General features: G+C 45.3%; 1 protein-coding gene across 2 annotated transcripts in view; it reads right to left on the reverse strand.

Annotated features, from left to right (window-relative positions):
- The window catches only part of Olfm4 (olfactomedin 4), a 121,832-nt gene extending 105,474 nt beyond the window's left edge, over positions 1-16,358 (reverse strand). Inside the window, exons 1-4 of one of the 2 annotated variants that reach the window (XM_052732630.1) lie at positions 13,438-16,358; positions 11,930-12,053; positions 11,671-11,828; positions 11,291-11,497 (exon numbers count right to left, since the gene is read on the reverse strand). The gene's annotated coding sequence lies outside the window, so the exon portion shown is untranslated. Of the gene's footprint in view, positions 1-11,290; positions 11,498-11,670; positions 11,829-11,929 lie in introns of both variants that reach the window. The other variant, XM_052732631.1, reaches the window with a different exon arrangement.
- Between the last annotated feature and the right edge of the window lie 286 nt (positions 16,359-16,644).

The following is a 16,644-nucleotide window of genomic DNA, read 5'->3' on the forward strand; positions in this document are numbered from 1 at the left end:
ATTCTTAGAGAAAAGTACTTATTGTCCACAGAGGAGCCCACAAGGCTGCAATGGACAGTTCTAAACCCATGTCACACAGATGATTCTGGTTAAACTCAGTGGTTCACACAACATAACAAAAAGACAGGAGTGTTGCAAAGAACTTGTAGGGAAGGGGAGAAGTGGGGATAGAGGTGGAGGGTAGATAGACGGGGGCAGGTAAGAGTAACCAGGATATATATATGTGTGTGTGTGTGTGTGTGTGTGTGTGTGTGTGTGTGTGTGTGTGTGTATGAATATATATATTCATACATACATATATATATGAAATTGTCAAAGAAAATATTTAAGCAAAATTATAATTAAGGAGCTGGAAGACAGCTCAGAGGCTAAGAGCACTTGTTGCTCTTCCAGAGGACCAGGGTTCTCCTCCCAGCACCTTCATGATGGGCTCACAACCATCTGTAACTCCAGTTCTAGGGAATTCAATGCTCTCTTCTGGCTTCTTCGGGTACCTGTCATATACAAGCATACATACATGCATGCAAGCCCACACTCAAAAACATTATATAAAAATTAATAAATTGTATATAATTTTCTTAATTATAATTTTTAAATCCAGGGGGGGAAAAAGCTGGGTGGCCAGACAGACATCTCAGTGGTAAAGAGTACAAAGGATTCCTGTGGCTCCAGCCTAGCCTGCTTCGTGTATTTTAGACCAAGGAGAGGCCCTGGCTCAAAAGAAAGATGGATGATCTCTGAAGAACACCACAAGCAGAGGGTTTCCTCTCCCCACCACACACACCAAAAAAAAAGAGTTATGAACTGAGAACTATGCCTACTACTTACATTTTATAAGTGCAAAAATTGAGGCTTGAACCATGAAGCTGGGGACAGTGGGTAGATTCAGGACAGGGTCTGCCTTGCTCCTAAGCCTGTTGACTCCCACTACTAGGAATCTCTATCCAGAGAGAGAAGTTTCCAGCTGTTTGTCACCTGCAGCTGAGTTTCCTTACAGATCAGCCTCATGAAGCACCGGAGCTGTGAATACCAGCAGCCAAAAGGATACTTTGAGATCCTCAGAGCCGAGAAACCTTCCAAATGAGAAACTTTCTTTAAGAGTCAGTTACTTGGATGTGATGCTGTTGGGATCACTAGACCAATGAATGCAGTGAACACCACAATTTGCATTCTGAGAGCCCAAAGCCTTGCCACCCGGAGTCACACTGAGATTTTTATGCTGCCATTAAAGCAAAGCATCAGCAGTTCCTCGGGGAAGGGGAAAGCAGGGCGGGGGGGGGGGGGGGGGGGGGGGGGGTTCAAAGGACACATTAGCAAGTTTCTCAATTAAATGCCAAGCAGTAACGCAAGTGTGTTTTAGCACCCTCTTACTTAGTCATTTAATTTTTCTTGAAAAGGAAAGCACCCCTCAGGGTGTCCAATCTAATGCATGTCTAAAGCAGACAGAGCCAATGCCTTCTCAAAAAGGCTACCAAGCAATATATCTGATTATGTCTGTTTCTGAACAGGAAAATTGATCAATTAAGGAAAAAAAGAGGTTTGCAGAGGGGAAAAAAATACAGAAAAGAAAGAAAGAAAAAATAGCCACAGGCCATGCTCCTGCTGGGAGCTAATGAGCATTCCACACAAGAAGATGGATTCCAGATCGGAGGCCATGACAGTTGTGTTCACTGCAGCCAAGCCAGAGTGAGTGAGCATGTTGAGGAAAGATGGAAGGAGAACGGAGTTTGGATTAACTTATGTATTTATGGAACTGAAATGTGAGAACATCCTGGCCCCTGAGCTCCACTGTCATCTAGGGAGCTTCTTTTGAAAACTGTCAGTTATCAGAGGTCAGGTGGTAGATGTCTCATCTCTTTATGGACCACAGATAACAGAGTCAGATGCTTCCACAACCATGAGGCCTTGCATGCTGTAGGCATACAACATGGATTTGCTGTTAGATGATTAATGAGCACCTCCTGAAGAAAACAGGGGAAGACATACTCTCATTCAAAATGTATCGGAAATGCTCTGCTCCAGAAATAAAGATGGTATCTACTTTGATCAAACCAGAGAAAGCCAGGGCATAGTACCCAAGTATAAAATTGGGGGTTCCTGGTCCACCTCCATCCCTGCCAGACATTGGTACCTAGCGTATACTTAGCATGTATTATGCACTTGAATGAACAAAGGTCTCAGAGATCTGCAATCACTGAGACTGGAAGCGACCTCTCTCGGGTTACAGATTAGTCTAAACCTCAGCACTAATGAATAGGTGGAAACTGCCCTACACATAAGGAGGCCCAAGACAATAAATATCAGTGAGAAAGACAAGATAATGAAATGCTATGCTGGGTCTGTGTCTGTCTCTCGTGGGAGACCTTGGGAAGAAGATACAATCTGGTGTGACAGTTTGATTGTGTCCCTGTACAGGAAGAGACAGATCTGGGGAGGAGAGAAATGTATATAATGGCCCAAGAATTTATGGCTCTCTTGGGTACATCATTGATAGGGCACCCACATTGGCATTAGCCTGTACCTCCCCCAGCTGTCCCTCTAATGAACCAATAAGACTAAGATTCATCCAGAAGCACTTCATCCCAGGCCTCAAACAGTCAAACAACTAATTCTGTCTTTCCTCATGAGTAGTTCATACTCAGGGAAATATTTCATTTTCAAAATTTGTCCTATATAAGGACAAGTAAGTCTGATTAACCTTTAAGAAACTAATCCTTCTAACTCTTCTGCCATTCTACCTCAAAACAGGCAGAATTGGCAGCTGCCTTGAGACACTCCCTTTCCTTGTTTTAGAAATTTTGTATTGCCCTAGAATTCAGTAGGTGCTGTCCTGAGCCAAGCTAGTCACAGTTCCTATCCTTTGAGAGCTCAGATAGTGGCCGTTTCTTGTCCTGAAAAAATGTCAAATTATATGTCTAACATCTGCAGCAAGTGACCCACAAATTCCCCTAACATTGCTAGTGAAAATTAGCACCAATCATGACCCAGAACTTAGCAGCCGAACACACAAGGCTTTTTCTGCCTTTCAATGGACTTTGTGGGAGCGACCTCCCAAGAATCAAGACAGAATTCCTATGTGTCCCACTGAGGCCTGCCCCCACCCACCACCTCTGCCTTCCACCCCTCCCACTGTCTGCAGTTCCACAGTTTGCGACACCGTATGGCAAAGGTTGAGGTCAGACATATAACAACCTTTCAGTGCACTGAAGAATGGTTAACAAACATGTGAATGTAAATTCTAACACATTGTAAAACTGTGGCAAACGAGGCTGAAAAGGAACTTTAGTGAAGGCAGGAAATCTGCTTTTCAGCTCCACCCAGCCCTTCCAGTTCATTACAGGTATTGTGGAAAGAAAATGGAGCTTTGTGTCCTCTCTTGGCAATCTGCACCCTGCTCTCCTGACAGATTTCCCGTGGCTTTTCCATGATGATTTAGGAAGCTTAGTGTCGCAAGTTGGGAAAGGCTTGGGCTCAGTGTGCTCTTTCTGTGTCTTGCATCCATCCACTGACATGTGCGTGCACGCGCGCACACACACACACACACACACACACACACACACACACACACATACACACACACACACACCCAGACTCCCATCCACAGGGCCAACCTCCACAAATTTTGTCCAAGTCTCACTCCATAACTCCATGCCCATGTCACAATGTCCTCTGAGGTCATTGGGTCAATCTCGTGATAAGAGAAACCCATCCAGAGCTCAATGATTTACACTAGAATTGGAGCTATGGCAATTTGTAAACAACGCTGTTGGTACTACTGCCCTACTACCAGAAAAGGAACTCCATAACCCCACTGATACTCTGCATGGGAAGGCAACCTTCTCTCCCAGCCTTCAGCTGTCACTCAACACAACTACCCACACGCGTGCTTACACCACAGAAGCCCTATTGAAATGCCTTAAATGTGTCGGCCCTCCTCTTTAACACCCAGGATAGAGAGAACTCTAGGGAAGTTGTACCTAGGGACAGCAAGGTTCAAGGACAAAGAGTTTAGAGTGGATGGACTGCTCTTTCCAGCGCTCTTTCCCTCAAAGCCATGGTAGAAAACAATATGGAAATCCCTCAAAAAATTAAGAGTAGGGTGCTGAATGCTCGTCACTCCGGGGCTCCTGGGAAGGTCTGAGACTGGGGCCTCCTGCGGCCCTAACTGGGCCCGCCCCAAGTCGGGAGGTGAGTTCCCAGAGACCAGGACCCCACGTTGGGTGCCAGATGCCAGGAGCGGTCCCTGGTGGTGGACAGGTCCCAGCAGAGGATGTAAGGAGTTGCGAGGGGAGGAGGTAAGCCGGGCCATGATGGTGGTGAGAATCTTGCAGCCTGACTGACTAGCAGCCAGAGTGCTTCTTGCTTTATGACTTTTGCTGTTCCCATCAGACTCTGTGCCATCTCCCCTTGTAGAACAGTTGCCGTGTTCAGCTTGAGCGAGGCGGGTGGTGGCTGTTTGGTTCTCGGTGGTTCCATCCAGTCTTGGGTTGATGCGGAGCATGACGGGAATGGGCTAGAATGGATCTTGCTCTCTGATGGCTCAGCTGTTAAAGGCTCACAACCAAAAATATGAACAAGAGGAAATGAAACACATGTCCAAAAACAAAAATGATATGACCTATGTTTTGGACCAACATGAGTCTATACCAGCTTACTAAATTCTGTATAAACAAAGAAGCACTCTGGCTGCTAGTCAGTCAGGCTGCAAGATTCTCACCACCACCATGGCCTGGCTCACCTCCTTCCCCTGCCAACTCTTACATCCTCTGCTGGGACCTGTTCACCACCAGGGATGGCTCCTGACAAGAGCAGGATGGGGACATAGCACAGTTGGCAAAACATTTGCCTCTCAGACATAAGTTCAGGCCACTGAACCCACAGAAAGAGAAGGCAGTTATGGTAGTGTGCATTTGTAATCCCAGAACTGGGGAGAAAAAGACTGGCAAATTTCTGGAGCTCACTGGCCCGACAGTCTCGTCTACTCAGCAATCTCCAGGCCAGTGAGAGACCCTGTCTCAAAAAAAACAAGTAGACATCTTCGGAGGAATGACACCTGAGGTTGTCATTCCATGTGCATCTGCACACACCCCTGTCCCTGTGCACATCTATTAGGGAGTTTCTAGATTAGATTAATGGAAGTGGTGCAACCTACCCTACAGGGGGTACCATCCCATGAACCTGAATTGCAGATGCAAACTGACCAGTTGCTTCATGAGCTTGTCACCGTGCCTTTACCACCATGATGGATTGTACCCTCAAACTATAAGCAAAAATAAACCATTCCTTAAGTTACTTCTTGCCAGATATATAGTTACATCAACAAGGAAAATGATTACTACAGCCAGTTAAGTATTTTAGAAGAGAAAAAGAAGAAAAAGACTCTGTGCTTTAACCAGGCATCTACCACGCCTTCCCTTATATTTCCATCTTCACGGTTTGCCTGGGACAATGCATCATCAGAGCCATCTCTCACCTCTACAGGCCTCAGATACATTAGAAAGGGGATCATTCTCCAGCTCCCATCTGCATAATCTTTCCCCATACTAAGGTACAACAATCGACTCTTCCTTCATTTCAAAGACAGGCAAGACACCTTCGTTAGTGTACCAACCACAGGACTCCTTGTTCCTCAATAAAAGCTTTTCCACAGTGCTAAATCCACTTCTCACTACCACCTAACAGTAGATTCCAACCAATCCGTGACATACAGGGAAACTGAAATGGAAACTACAGAGCATCCTAATGTTCTCTTCACTAGCACCTCGGGCTAACAAGAAGTCACCAGATCCTAATAGGAAGCCCAAAGTCCATGCTTTACTCCATCAAATGTCATAGAAAGACATTTCATTCAGCCCTTGGTTTTCCCATGCCAAAACAGGAACCATTAAAAAATTTTACCTTTCTCTTTCTTTTTCTCTTTTAGAAATCACACTTTGTACCTTCCATTTTTCCTCTACACATGCACATCCCAATAACCACCAGGGATGTCCCCAGGGGTTGCTACAGATAGATATACTGACTAGAGAAATAAAAGCATGGAGTATAATAAGGTCACGGGTAAATACTCACCAATGGTGCCATTTACAGCAACCTCCTGGGCACTTGTCAGTTCTTGATTGAACATAACTCATTTTGCACCACTAAGGGAAGTTCTTACTTAAGGGTTCCCTCAAGAAGATGATGAGGTGAATGAGATAACTTACAAAGTCAAACTCCACTCTAAAGCTTTTCCATTCAATGGCTCAAAAGACTTTCTAAATATCACGTAAATAGCACATTGCAGCCAAAACAAAATATGAAAAAAAGCATATTTGCCATTCCCAGTGTCAAAAACTAAAACAGGTACAGTCATCTGCTGGGAAAAGAACTCTGAGCCAGTGTAGAAGGTCAGAACAAGCTGACCTGATATCTACAAGGTGACAAAGGATGTCTGTTCCTCAACTCTCTGCTTCCCATCACCCACTGGGCCTTGAGTTCCAGGCAAAAGCCAGCAACTGCTAAAAGATATTTTGCTTTCTTACTATTTCTTACACACAAAAGAAAGGAGTTTGGGTAATGGAAAAATGATTGAAGCAGATGTCTTTCTTAGGTAGCCCTCAAGTTCGTTTGGAAATGAAAAGCAGGGAGGCATGAATGCTGAGAGTCTGGAGTCAGTATCTTCTACCCTGGAACCTTTGAGACGAGTGCTATGAACACTTACATCAGAGATGCTGTATTCAGCATAGGAATTTCTGACATCTGGGCATTTGTGAACCTCCAATATGATCAGAATAATAATCCTAGGTTACCATCGACAATACACAATTAAAGATGTGTGTGGTACTTGAGGGGTTAAGGAAGGCAAGGGAGAACACAGCATGGAAAGCTGTGTTCGGGGTACAAATTATTTATAAGGAAGCTTGGGAAATAGTTCTTTCCCATCACATTAATAATATTTGAATAGACATGGAAACTTTTCAGCATTTCAACAAGCAGCTTGGGACCTTGCTGCATCCATCCTGACTCTAGGACTCACCTCCTCACCCCCCACCAATGATTGATGCTTGAGGAATGGGCCGGTGACAGCCTCTTTCTTTGCTTTCTTAGACTCCATTTTCCTCCTTTCTTCTTCACAAGGGGAAAAATAGGCAAAGGGCAGTGGGAGGGGTGATTGTCCTTTCTAATGCAAGCCTCAGAAAGAGCTCCTTCTCAGCGGGGAATGGGGAATTGAAGTGCCAGTCAAGAGCACTCTGGAAATGTTTGCTTTGGACATGCAGAGGGATGGAGGCAGGCTTAGATGATCCCAGCACCTCCTTCCCTGCCTTTGCCTTGCCTAAGCCTTAGTGTGTTCTCCTCCCCTGCTTCACAACCCTGCTCTGTCCCCCACTGCCTTATTCCGATCTTCATCTGCAGCTGGAGGAGAAAGAGGTTAGGCTACAGAAGGAAGGAGAGGAGGGGTCAGCCATGCCACCAAGGGCTCAACCATGCTGGGCTAGCTCTGAAATCTCTAGCTGGACTTCAGAGCTCCTACACAATGCATGAATATTATAGCTGTTTGTAATTAAAATACAAGCCTGATAGAAAGAGAACATTTCACTTAAAGATTTGATAGAGATGCATTAAGGATTCCTATACATGAATAAATTCATAGCAGCCAAATGACATATTTATGCCATGTACTTAGTTACGCTTTCACTAACTCTGTGGTTCTAATTTATTTGCTGGTAAAACACCATCCCTGCTGATGTGCTCTACTGAGTATACTTCTGTCAAATACCTATTCAATAAATAAACAGCGTGGCATATGAATAACAACGCCATTACAGAGAATTGCAATGGGTTTTATCTTCCTGGTGATAAACCCTGAGCTTCCAGTACTGCCCCTCCTGTTCCATGGGAACATCCACCAAAGAGGTACCAGACATCTTCCTAAGCAACCTCACCCAAACTTGATGTCTCCTTTCAGGACTGGAAACTCAAAACACCTGCTCACCTATACCATTACTGAGTTTCTTTTCTTACCTTGCAAGATGTCATCCCTCCTCTGATCTCAGGCACTGTTGAAAAGTTGCAAACACCTGCCAGGAGAGCTGGTGGCCACAGCTACCATTCATGGAGCATCTATCATGGACCAAAAGCTTAAAATGACATCATTTAATATGTTTAAGAAAAATGCTACAAATATCAGTAGCTCTGCTACATTGGTGAGAAATTTGGGCATTTAGAATCAAGCATCTTGCTAGAAGCTGGGCAGCCAGGCAGAGACAGAGGCAGGCCTTGGAACCCAGATTCATCCCTCTCCAAAGCCCAAGCACTTTAGAGAACATATTACTGCCTCGACTGGTAAAGCTCAATAGAGAATAATAATCATAATAATTGATGGCGATCTCCCCATGCTCTGGGCAACTTCTAAGTGTTTTGTGTGTAATTACTCATTTAACAAATGAGGCAAGAATTGTCATTATCGCCATTTTCCAGATCAGAAAACAAACACAGAGCCTAAGTAATTTTCCTCGCTCAGAGTCCCAAGGATGGTTAATGGTGATGCCAAGATTTGAACCTATGCCATCTGCTCCAGAGTCTACACTATGGATCAATATTTTGCTCACTCTGAGAGCCACTAATAAAACTATAAGTGGTATCTCCAAAGACTCTGTAGACTTCCAGAATTGATTGTTTCAGCCCAGAAGGGGATGGAGAGAACAGAGAGAAGTACCCATGGATTTACTGGAAAATGTGTACAGTACACATGGAAGGCACATCTGTAGAGGCTTCTTGGGCTTTATACACAGGTGGCCTCTTGTCCATTATCTTTTCTTATTCTTACTACCAAGAATTGGACCAGACTTTTCAGGTTAAGATCCTCTACAGAACTGTCCATGTTTAGATACCAGATGCAATTTGGGGGGTCCCCAGACTACTCTCAGTTCTAGCCAGCTGGCTACAAACTCCTCACCCTCCTTTCAGTTTCAATAATTTGCTAGAATAATTCATAGAACTCAGGAAAACATTTTGCTTATTATAACAAAAAGATAATATTTAAAACCACCGAATGAAGAGACATATGCAAAGTCCACAGAGTCCCACTGTGAAGCATCTATTGTCCTTAGGGATGCATTACTTTCTATATGTATCAGTGTATAGCAATGCATGCATGCAAGAATACTGCTCAGCAGGGAAACTCATTTAAGCTTTAATGCGTAGAGTTTTTTTTTTTTTTTTTGGTCTGGGTTTTGTTACACAGATGTGTTGACTTGAATCATGTGACTGCAGTTGGGTTCCATGTGAGAGAACACAGTCACCAGTTTCTTCCTCTCCTGATCAAAGCCCCAATTTTCTAGTGACGTGTTGTCTTTCTGGCCTGGGCAGCCTGTATCTTCAGTTCTCTCATTGGTATAAAAGATATCGTAGTCCACTGTTTCCTCATTACTACATTACTTCATTACCATGAGCTATCAGGTGTGATCTGGAGGGCCCACAACAAATAACAAAAACTATCACTTGAGAAATCCCTACAGAATAGGAAGTACCTCCAGTGATCAGAGACAGAGGCCAGCTGTAATCCTTACTATACAGAAACAACACAGACTTCAGAACAAATCACCTTTCCATGAAACATGGCATTACATGTAGAAAGCAGCCAATGCTGAGAAGCCTACTAAACCATCGATCTGATTTTCAGGCCACTTTCTTTAAATTAGAAAGATCACACAGCAGTCCCGTTGCTTTCTCGGATATTAACCGACAGACAACTAAGCAAATGATTCCTGTGTGTTTTGATCAAGTTATTGATGCTGCATAAACTCTGCTGAAATGTGGGCTCCTCAGAGAGTCCAACCATTAACCTTTGCCAGGAGAACCTCCCACCTTCTGTGAGGAGAAAAATCAAAGGATGAAGTAGATAGACTCTCTGAGGCTAGGTAGCCCAACAGCCTGAATTCAGGAATTCGGGAATTGAGGAAACCAGGAAGAGACGGTTCAGACAGTCCAGCCAGCAAACAACCAATGAGACCATGGGCAATAGCTCCTCACCTGAGATTCACTCCTCAGTCTTTCCCTTACAACTCCTTTCTTAACAAGCAAACAAACAACAACAAAAAAAAATCCAATATTCCTTGATGAGAAAAGACATTAAGAAAGACATTAAGAAAATATGGCAATTAGGACCAACTGAGCCTCAGTTTATCAATTTTTTAAGTGAGGGTATTAAGTGGGGCTCCATCAATCCGTGATGTACCCACCTTGAGGCAGACAAGTAAATTGACGGACTTAAGTGGGTAACTGTGAAATAGCATGGAATCCTGGAGTTGGGGAGAAATAGAAAATACCACCCCACTGAACAGACTTCATGTTTGAATTTAAAAAATAAATCAAACTCCTGGGTTGAGTTTGTAATCACTGGCCTACATGGTTTCCCAGGTCCCATCAGGCTCTCTGATTGTGTCACTCTGTTTTCCTTACCAGTTTGACAAACCAGTTATCTCTGTGCAGGTCAGTTATGCTAAGGAAATCAAAGCAGGTATGATGGGTTGAGAGGGGGCAAGAAGAGAAAGTTCTAAAGCTACGGGAAGAGCTACTTTAGCACTTTCAAGAGCATGATTTGCCAGACAAGAAAACAGGGATGTGGAGGGAAGAACGGAGGGTGTCTCTACAGCGCAAAACTTTACCCCAGGTTACCCCTAATTGAACAACCGACATAAAGGAGAACAATGGCCCCTGGGGCCACTCAGTGCACAGTCTGCACCGTGGTGCACGAAACCCTGAAGTGCCCTGACTCTTCCAAATAAAAAGTTCCGGAGACCTCTAGACCCCAGAAGAATTGCTTGGCTTGTGCCTAAACCTAATGCAGCCATTAACCCAGTTCTGTTTCCTGAACCAGCTTTTCTTCCTGCTAATCCCCTCTGCCCCAAAGGCATTTCGACTTGTGGACCATTTTAACAAGAAATGGTTCCAAAGGGAAGGCCTCCTTGCCCTCCCCATGTACACACAACCCTCCTGGGCAACTTAGCATGAAGGATGCTTTCCCAGGGGTCTTTTTCCTTCTTCCCAAGGTGTCTGTATCAAGCTTTGTTGCGGGGAAGGGGACACAGAGGGGGGCTAAGCCCTCCTTGAGCCAACCTCAGGCTTGATTTGCGTTAAGTTCCAGTCTTCTGGCCTAGCTTCCGTCCGTCCCTTCTCCAAGATCTGCCACCATCCCTGGAACACCGCATCCTGGGCAGCCTGAACTCAGGCAACAAAGAAAGCACAGGCCCTTTCTTCTAAGAGAGGTAGTGAGGGTGGGGTCGGGGAGCAACCTTGTGAGAAGTCTCACCTTCCTCCCTTGAGATGGAGCAGGACTTCTCCAGCCTGCTGCCAACACTCCTCACGTTCTTGTGCACGGGAGGCCTCCAGGACAGATCCAGCAGGAGTGAATTAATAATTGCTGGCGACAGCGCTCCTGCAGCAAGCAGCTCCTCCCCCTTGGGGACTGTTTGCCCTTCTTCAGAGAGTCCTCCACCACAGCTTTGCAAACTTCCTTCTGTGAGAACAAAAGAATTGGAAGTGTGTATTCCTACCGGCCCCCCTTGTATTCAGAAAAGCTCATTTTCACCTCGTCCTGGATGTCAGGACACCAGCATGCTTGGCTGGCTCAGATGCCCACTGGGAGTTTAACCTTGAGCAGGTCAGAATTTTTGCATATTGTTTCCTTACCTGTAATTGCAATTGAAGATGTATGGGCCATAACTTTTCCTAGTTCCGGATCCCATTACTGTCGCCTGGATTTAAGTCAACCTTCCACACCTTAGAACACATGGCTGGGTCCACGCGTGCCTCGGCTCTCACTCTGCAGCCCGCCTCACGGAATTCACCTGGATATAGACAGAGCAAGGAACAAACATCTCTGGCATTTTCTTTCCTCTCTAGTTGAGTTGCCTCAACCCACAGGGCCTCCTCAGCCTCTACATCCTACCTAGGCACTTCCCTCTGCGGTTTGTCTGGGGCTCGTGCCAGGTCCTCGCTCCCCCGAGAGGCCTTAGGCAAGAGAAGGATTATGGTGCGCAACCATCTAGTTCCATAAATAATCCAAAACGAATCTGCATTTTGGAAAGATACCAAGGTACATGCTGAAATTCCAAATTTTGTTTTAGGAGTTTCTAATCCATTCGGAAAAGTTTGTCAAAGCTGCATCTTTCCAGCCGTCTCCTCAAATCTTCCCATGTGTACCCATGACCCTGCTTGACAGTAGACCTGAAGCCCTGCCTGTTGGCCTCTCAGCACAGCTGCTTGGATGAGTGTGGAGAGCCCAATGTGAATCTTGAAAGAAAACGTCTGAATTAAGAATCAGTAAAGCAAGACATGGACAGGTCAGCACTAGGCCTATTAGGTTGGACATGGCATGCTGGCTGTGCCAAAGGCACCAAGTGAGTCATGTCAAAATGGTCTGCTTCAGAAGCTAGTCTAGAAAGAGAACGGATGTTCCAGCTGGAGACCATGGGACTCCAGAGAGATGCACAGTCACTGCAGACAGTGCTGGGAATCTGGGAACTGTAGCCTCAGCCCCTGCAATTCAAGCCATCAGAGTAAACGCTGAGATCAATCCAGTTTCCTTCGTCTTGTTACCCAAAGTGTGGCTCATGATATAGCATGAAAGGCATCACCCGAGAGCATTTGCCTACATCACTTTCCAAGACTGGGTGTGTAAGATGCTAGGGAACACTGTAGCCCAATTTTAGAAATGCAGCCCCTCTTGCCACCCCAGAGGGAATGCATGGAGAGATGCACTGAAAGGGATCTCAGGAGCTTACGTGTGCATACAGCTGCTTTGAGGGGAGTTCCCTACCTGTTTTGAGCCCCATCCACCCACCCCTGCCAAACCTAGGGTCCCATCCCATAACCCTAGGACCCAGCCTCCTGCTGCAGCCTCTCAGCACCAGCCCAGTGTCTGGCCCCAACACCTGACAAAGCCAACAAGGAGTAAATTAATCATTGCTAACATCTGGGCCCCTGCAGCCAACTGGCTCTTCCTCATGGGAGGATAGTCTGCCCTTTCTCACAGAGTCCACCACAGCTGTCTGCTTGCCTGACTCTCATCCATAGTGGCTGGCACCTACAGTGTCTTTGCCTGGATCCCACCTACCCTGGGTTTGCTCAGCTGAGCCTCTCCAACCAGTTTCTACCTACAGGCCAGTTGTCCCAACCCTATGATAAAATAGCATACAGATGATCCTGGGACTTGGCTACCACAGGTTTGCCATGGTAACAAATGCTAAACCTGAGACCCTGGCAGGTACAGTTCTCAGAGACCCTAACTGGTACTCAAGAGCTACGAACTCTAGGTTTCAACTTCTTTACCTGCATCAGAGGTTCCAAGATTGAGTGTGAGATCACCTATGAGTAACTGCAGAGGAACATCATTGTAAAAGCTGTGCAGATACAGTCCCCCTGAGACCAAGTCTCAGAGTACTTGAGGGAACTTACTCCACAGCTGAGTCTTCAGGCTTCGTTGGAGGGTGGAAATGCTCTAAGTCCTGGTGTTCTACCTGGGCCTCCTGATTCCCACAGTCCTGTGTCTCCATATATCCACATTTGGGGAAGTTTCCCTAGAATCACATATGACAACCTCTTGTGTCACGATCTACAGAGCCTTTCTGGGCCATGTCTCCTGAGATATTCACAAGATCTCCAGATCACTCCAAAAGTGGGCTGAAGGGGTATGATGATTGCTCCAGTGAGGAGCCAGGGCTTGAAGAGGTCAAATGGCTTCTCCAAGGTCACACAGAGGTGCCGGAGCTGGTGCTTTGGTAAATATTTTCTAATTTTGGTTTGTGTTCCAATGATCCAGGAGGCCAATTTTCTAGGGGGAAAAACTTACCTTTTTCTGTTCTGGTTATAATTTTCCATCTCTCAATCCTTTCTTAACATTCTCTGGTCATCTTTCTTTTTTTCCACCAAAAACTCTCAAAGTTACCATCGGCTTTGCTTTGCATGGTGAAGCATGCCTTTACCTGTAATCCCAGCATTCAGGAGGCAGAGGCAGGCATCCTGGTCTACAAAGCAAGTTCCAGGGCAGCCAGGGATATACAGAGAAGCCCTGTCTTGGGGGAAAGAAAAGAAGTTACCATTGGCTTCTGTTTTGAGGTGACTGTGTCCTCCAAAAAGACATGTTCAAGTCCTGTCTCCAGAACTCATGAATGTGACCTTATTTGAAAACAAGTTTCCTTTAGATCTAATCAACTTAATTTGACTCTTAGGGTGGGCCCAATCCAATGTGATTAAGGCCCTTATCAAATGATACAGACCCAAAGGCATTCAGGAAAGAAGGCCACATGAAGATGGAGGCAAAGAATGGAGTGACGCATCTACAAGTCAAAAAAACAGGAGAAGATGAGACAAGGAAGACTGCTCCCTGGAGCCTTCCGGGAGAGCACAGTACTGCCAACACCTTGATTTCAAGCTTCTTGACTCCAGAGCAGAGAGAAGACACATACGTTGTCTCAAGCCACTGAGTAGGAATGTGTTGTAGCAACTATGAAAACAAATACAATCCCCATGCTGCTGAATCTCATGGATGATTTTCATCCTTCAGGAGCACACTGCACTCATCACCTGGCCTCTCCCATGAGTGCATTCTCTCCAGAGACTGTCATCACATTCTCCTAGCTGTTACTGCCTGTTGCTCCTTTGCGATCCCCTCAGTAGGCTGACCTTCCCCTATATGGTCACTACTCATTGGAGTTCATTAGGCTGTGTCTATCCCAGGGGCTCTGAATCCTCCAAGTACTCTCTCCTTGAGCAATCTCATCCAGTCTGCCACTTCATTCACTACCTCTCCATAAGAACCTTCTAGAATCAGAGTCTGGTCCTTTCCTTTGAGTGGGGATTGGCTCCCACAAACTTCACAAATCCCAAGCAGAACTCAGAATTTGCCTCATTTGACAAGAATGAAGTCTGTGATACCATCCCTCTGCCCAGTCCTTTAGCAGGTCTTTGTTTACTAGAAACACATTCTCCCTTTCAAACCAATCTGCTCCCTTCCGTGGCTACAAGTCTCACACACATGCTGTTAGCATCTCTCACCTGGAGTCTGTGACTGCTGCCAAGCTTCCCCAAAACACAAATGCTACCATGTTTCTTCCCCGCTTAAAATACTCATTAGCTTCTCATGGTCCCTAAAGCTAATACCAAAAGCCTTAAAAGGAACTCTAAGACCCTAAAAAATGTTGCCCCTTCCCAGTTGGGAGAAAACACTTACCTACTGCGTGTCTCAATTTCCTCTCCTAGAAAATGGAAATAAGAAGAACTAATATTTTTTTTAAAAGTAAACTTTGTATAGTGCTTGCCTAGCCTGCATAATTCCCTGAGTTTACTTATCAGAACTACAAAAAAAAAATAGTGAACATTTTATAAATTCACCAGTAAAAATAGATGAGTTAATACATATAAAACAGTTAGTACAGTACCTGGAACATCGCAACCTTGAAACCATTAATTAATATTATTACCACCATCGTTATTGACACTTCTGACATTACACGGCAACGTGTTCCATTCTTTGCTCCCCTCATCCAGACACATGGCTTTCGTATGTCCCCACTTGCACAGAGTCTCCCACACACTGGCCGGAACTTACTCCTCCCACTCAGCCTGCAGCTCGCAGCAGCATTGCCTCTTCAGAGAAACCTTCCCTGACCTTCTCGACTGAAATTAGACTCGTAGTCATAACAACATATTCTCCTGACTGCGTTTACCACCGTTGTAGTTACGCTTGTATGCCAGCAATTGTTTTATTGGCATATGCCTCTTTGCCTAAGCTCAAAGTTCTGTGAGCCCAGAACATATGCCTGGCATTCTTGCCATCTATCCCCAATGCTTAGCAGAGTGACTCTTACCAAGCCTCAGAGAATATTGGCTGAAAATATAAATGAACATTCGATCTAGCTCACTTCCTCCAGTAAATCACCACCTAAGTCCTCCTCAGATTCCTGGTGCTGAAATTACCACCAGGATGAGTAAGAAGAACAAATCTGATGGAAGCTTCATGTGCTCTGTTCCAAGCAATAGGGAGGTAAGTATTCTCTGTTCTGCTCCTTCTCTCTGGGCAACCCATTCTAGAAGCGTTAAAATCATCTATCATGCTGTTTATCACAACATACCCAGATGCTCTGAGCAATAAAGCCGCTCACAATACACAGGCATCCCATTCTGGAGAGATGCTCCAATCAAGTCTTCCCAGGGGGTGTTTCAGAGGAGCAGAGACACCCATCTGTCTGGGGTGTGGGGCTTCTGTCTTCACAGCTCCCTTTCAAAGCCTGGTGGCATATGTTGTGGGACCTGCATTAGCAGCCTGCAGGTAGCAGACCCTGAAGCAGAGCTTTGTCCAATCAGGCTGACAGCAAGCTCTGCATTTGTTCAGGGTATTAGGAAATGCCATGCTCAGACTGACTTTCTAGGAGAATCTCCAGTTCAAAATAAAGAGGGATTTTTTCCCCTGCAGTCAAATAAAATCAAACTTTGCAGAAAAGGCTTTCTGCTGAGAGCGAAATCAAGATCCAAAAGAAAAGAGGCATCAGGCTCCTGGATCAATGAACCAAGCCTAACAAGATGAAGTTTAAGAGGAATTAGCTTAACGTTCTTCGCGTGGGCCCAGAAAGCCAGTGGAAGCAGTATAGGGTGGTAGGAGCCAGT

The sequence above is a fragment of the Peromyscus californicus genome, unplaced genomic scaffold (genome assembly GCF_007827085.1).
Source record: "Peromyscus californicus insignis strain IS unplaced genomic scaffold, ASM782708v3 Scaffold_12__1_contigs__length_115047231, whole genome shotgun sequence".
In the NCBI taxonomy this organism is placed as follows: Eukaryota; Metazoa; Chordata; class Mammalia; order Rodentia; family Cricetidae; genus Peromyscus; species Peromyscus californicus.